Here is a 5,086-nt window from a genome sequence, read left to right as displayed (position 1 = left end):
TCTGCATGTCCCTCGGCGGGTTTTTGTTGATGTAACTACTATCACCCTGCACATCTCACTCTGCATCTTGCCCTTTTCCACTCCATGGTATTTTTGATATCTAGCCATCCTGGCACACATCAGCTAGTTGGCTTTTTAATTGCCCTATCTCATTTCACCATATGTGTGTGCCATCCCTTTGTCGATGATTCCCCACTGACGGATATTTGTTCTGTTGCAGGTCAAGTTCCCAGAGAAACAGAATGAGCAGGAGGCACATGGGTAGGAGCTGTGCCTGTCAGGGAGGGGAGAATGTTGGACTGGACAGAGAGAGAAGTTGAATGTGATACAGCTGTCATCGGGACCTCAGCCAACTTCGAGGGGCTCTGGAGTGGGGATGGCCCTTTAAGAATTACCACAAAGTGGGGACCCCTGGGTGGCTCAGCGGTTGAGTGTCCGACTCTTGATCTCAGCTCAAGTCTTGATCTCAGGGTTGTGAGTTTGAGCTCCACGTTGGGCTCCATACTGGGCGTGGAAGCTACTTAAAAAAATAAGTTACCCCAAATCAAAGCCAGGGGTCAGGCCTTCATACCCCACACAATCAGTCATTGGATGAAGGTTGTCCCTGTGGAGGGAACATAATCTGGGCGAGTTATTCCTTGTAGGCAGCCAAGAACAACTCCTGGGAAGAGGTGAGCTGTCAGCTGACAGTCCTGAAGGGCTCTGTGGCGCACAGGTGCTAAGAGCTAGTGTACAAAGCCTAGAGTTTGTAAACTCCAGTTTCCACATTAAGGCAAGTCTGGAAAAAGCCAGACCCCTTCGTGTCAGGCTGCTCCAAACCTTCTCAGCAACCTTGGTCCCCCAAGGAGCTGCCATAAGGATATAATAAGCTCGCCTTTGAGAGCCTTTGGTCACAAGCTGGAGAAGCCTTTGGGCCTCCTCAGTGTGCACCAGGGAGAAGGGGACATGGCCGGTCCTTTCACTCAGACCCCGGGGCAAGCTCTCAGCTACAAAGCTTAGACTCCTTGGCACATTGGGATCCTGTCAATATTGAGGCCTGAAGTAGCCTCCAGGGGGGCCCTGGGACTTGGGAAACCAAGATGCTGACTGCACACATGCATTCAGTGTCAGCTACACTGATGTGTGAGGCCAAATGCAGAATGAAAATGCAGGACCCTTGTTCAAAAATCATTGTGAATTTCAAGATGGCGACAGCAGACCATGAAACCAAGGGGGCCCCATGCTACTGCCCAGGCCACGCCGCACACCTGTGTGCCTTCTAGAGAGCAGGCAGTGCAGGTTCCCTGTAGGGAAGAGGCCAGTAGGGGCCTCTCCTCATGTTGCTCAGTGCCATCTAAAGGCTGGAGTCTGCTGAGGGCCGCACCCACGGAGGTAGGCTCATCCCGGACTCCTCACCACGCCCTGGGGAGGAACTGATGTCCAAGACAGAGGGTGCTGATCAGACAAGCTAGATATGTAATCACAGCCTTCGAACATGGGAAAGAAGATGTGACCTCCCATACCCACCTATGTTGGCCCCGCTCACATGGGAATTCAGCTGGGTTTGGAAAGAGAAAGCTGCAAGGAAGGATTGACCCAGGGATTCCTGCTTTCTCCCAATTTTGATAGAATTCTGGAAGAGGTAAAAGCCACAGTGTTTCTGTTACCAGTAGGAGAGTCTGTGTTGTGTGAATGGAGGTCTCAGTTCTTGGATTTGCCATGAAAGATTTACATGAGATCCATACTCCAGTAAGGACAGCCAGAAGGGAAGGAGCAAGCACAAAGCAGTTTATTAAGGATAATACACCCTTAAGGTGGGAGAGTGGGCAGGCCCAGAGGCGGCATCTACCCTGAGGCTACAGGGGTCCTTTCTTTTTTGTGTGAGCTGGGTCTTGGGTCATGGACAGACGGGGTGGTCTCTAATGGAGGATGCTTCTAATCATTTGGGAAACTCCTCCAGCAGGTTGGGAGGGGGAGTTTTTGACCCTACAAGGTTTGTACCAGAACTATCGTGACAGCCTTCCACATGGGGGAGGGGGCTAAAACCGTAATGCAGATGCATAATAATGAGTCTAGGGGTTACCCTGGGGCAGAGGTGGAAGAGGAGAGTGCCTATTTCGCACCAGTGGCTCTTTGTCTGTCAGCCCCCAGGGTCCTGGGAGCCACGAGGCCAGGATGTTGAGGGGTCTTGGAGGCCAGTGTCAGGATGTTGGGCGTGGAAGCATCTACTGTGTAAAGTATTTATCACTGTCCTTGCCTCCAGCTCAGGTCTAACTAACTGCCTACTCTATCACTTCGTGACCATGCCAACAGAACGTTAATCAAAGGGGAGAAGGGTGTCCTTCTCCACCTTCTCCTGTGAATTGGTGTCTGGCTGACCAGAGATGTGACCTCCCACACCTCCCTAAGTGGGGCAAGAGAGGCAGTGACCAAGGAAGGCAGAGTCCACAGGAAGGTGGCACTTGTCCAAGAGAGCACAGGCTTTGTCTTTGATTCTTCCTGCTCATGTGTCTTTACCTTGAAGAAGGTCATCAGGACAGAGGCCAGTGCAGCAGAGAGAACTTGGGGTTAGCATCACAACCGGGGTTCAAATCCTGGCTCCAGCAGTTCCTGGCTAGTGGCTCTGAGCAAAGTGTGAAGCCTCCAAAACCTCCATCTCCTCTTCATTTGCAAAAGTCAGGATAAAAATGTCTTTTATTCTATGGTTGTTTATTGAGCTACCGAGTGCAAGTTCCCAGCCTGGCCTGCTGCTTGGGGAGCCACCCAGCTTTCCTCCCTGGCTCTTCTCATGATCTCTCCACACCAACCCCATCTCACTGACTCTCTGTGTCTGCCTGTGGCTTTCTGCTTGCCATCCCTGAGCCTTTCACTCTCTTCTTGCTCCTCGCCCAGAAGGGAGGTCACACGAAGAACAGGGTACAGCCGATCCGCCCTACCAAACTGTTCACTTTGCTGGGCTTCAGCTTCTTCATACGTGTGATAGTGATAATATCACCGCCCTGATATGACAAAAATGAAACGCTCTAGGAAATATTACACAAGCCATAGTAAAATCGGTCATTAGGCAGAGGGCTAACTAGCCATGTAACAGAGTGTCCAGAGGATGGCGCTGTTGCATTTCGTTCTGGGGGTGAAAAGCTTTGGGGAACCTGGTGGGAAGAATAACCAGTGAAATGGAAGCCAGACAGCATTTTTGGGGGCGCTCCTTGCAAGTTCATTTCCCAGCACATCTGTCCAAGTCAGTCTGCACTGAACCACAGCCCATGGCAGTCTTCTGAGAGTGACCCAGGCCAGAGGCTTTCAGGCCTTGTCCCCAGAGGACGTGGCACCACAGATGGCTTAGGACAAGAGGTGAGCAGGTCCCTACGCCGAGCCCATAGCAGCCACAAGACAGAAGCACTGTAGTGCTCCTCAGAGTGGGAAGATCAGAGCAGGCACATCAGGAGAGGGGCCAGAGGGGTGGCGCTAGAGTCGGGCCTTCACAGAAGGTGACTTGGCCTGGGCAGCTGGGAGTGGGGTGGCCAGGGCAGTTGCCTGAGACTGAGGGGTGGCCCTGAGGCTGGAGCTGGGCCTTGAGCGGGAGCGTAGTGGAAGCTGGTGCTGGAATAGTGGAGCAGGCCCCAGGCCATTGGGCAGGGGTGACTCATGACCCAGACCTCCCTCCCCTGGCATGAGGGAGGTCAGGGAAGGCATGGGGCTGACTGTGGCCTGAGGGGAGGGGTAGGCAGGCTGCCGCATTGAGGGGCCATCAGGCCCAGAGCTGACGTTCAGGAAAAGTCCACAGTTTAGACATTTGACTTTATTTACAAATGAAACTTTGATGCAGGCACAGAAGTACACCACCAGGACTAAAAGAGGTTCCCCGTCCATCTTTATGATTGAGCGACATTGTTGTACCAGGAATTAGTATTTTCTACAACTCCAGTAATTAAAAATTATATTTAAATTAATTAATTTGTATTAATTGTGTTAAAGCTGGTTCATTGTTTCCATGTAAACATTTAACACAAACCACTATTTAAAAAAATATATACTGGGAGCTTCAACCAGTGGGAAAGGCCCGGGTCTCTCTAGGCCTCTCAGAGGCTCTGCTCTGGCCAGTGGTCAGAAAGGCCATGGAGTGGAATTTTCACCACTTCCAGACTCTTCCTCATTCCCCCCTCCCCATTCCATGTGTGGCTTCTAGAGTCAGAGGAGGAATGGAACGCAGAGGAAATGGAAACTCTGCCCTCTCTTGGGGTCAGTGGGGGCTGAATCCAGTCCTGAGGCCCAAACCCAGGACAAAGCTGAACACACACAGCTCAAGGAAGCCAGCAGGTGCGGGCAGAGTTGGTTGTGGCCAGTAAGGACCTGAGCTCCTCAGGGACGGGGAACCCTTACCCAGGAAGGCTGGACATCATCACTTGAGTCACCAAGGAGTAAAAATAGGGCCATTGCAAGTACCAAAGCAAGAGCACATTTATTCCAACAAATTCAACTCCAGGTCCTGTCTCCCATGGAGTCCTGGTGGGAGGGAAGCCCACGGACGTGTCATGTGGGTGAGCTGGTTATGCTGAGTCAATTAGCACAGCCATGCGAGCCGTAGGCTGCCCCATCCCTCAGGGGAGATTGTGCCTGCTCCTCCCAAACTGTCTCAGAGTTTGAGGCCACGGGCAGCTGGTGGCCCCGTGTGAGCCGCTGGTGGGACAAGCACAGTACCATCGGGTCCAAGTACCTCCAGCCCCAGCGCATACTGCAAGCCGGGGGCTCCCGTCACGCACTCTCTCCATCCTGCAATCCTGCAGTTGGTTTGGGGGGTAGTTTTTCAAGAGTCAAGCATCATCTTAAAAAGCACTAGGCCACTGAAGCAGCACAGGCACTGAGCAATCAGATTGTGTCCTGGATGCTCCAAGCAGCCCAGTCATACTGGTGGGTACTGGCTAGGGCTGAGTCCAGCTTGCCCCACGCTCCCCGCCTCCCAGAATCTAACTGTTCTTTCGCGCAAGGTGACCTGATAAATTTGGATGGGGTATTTGAGAAGCTCCTGGGCTTCGGTGGTCGACGGACCTATGCAGACCTACGGGTTGGAATCATGGTGTTATTTGAACTGCCTGCGTTTTGGTTTCTG

The sequence above is a fragment of the Callorhinus ursinus genome, unplaced genomic scaffold (genome assembly GCF_003265705.2).
Source record: "Callorhinus ursinus isolate GAN/ISIS: 27379988/994484 unplaced genomic scaffold, GSC_fseal_2.0 scaffold20, whole genome shotgun sequence".
Classification (NCBI taxonomy): domain Eukaryota; kingdom Metazoa; phylum Chordata; class Mammalia; order Carnivora; family Otariidae; genus Callorhinus; species Callorhinus ursinus.
Note: the sequence above shows the minus strand (reverse complement) of the source record.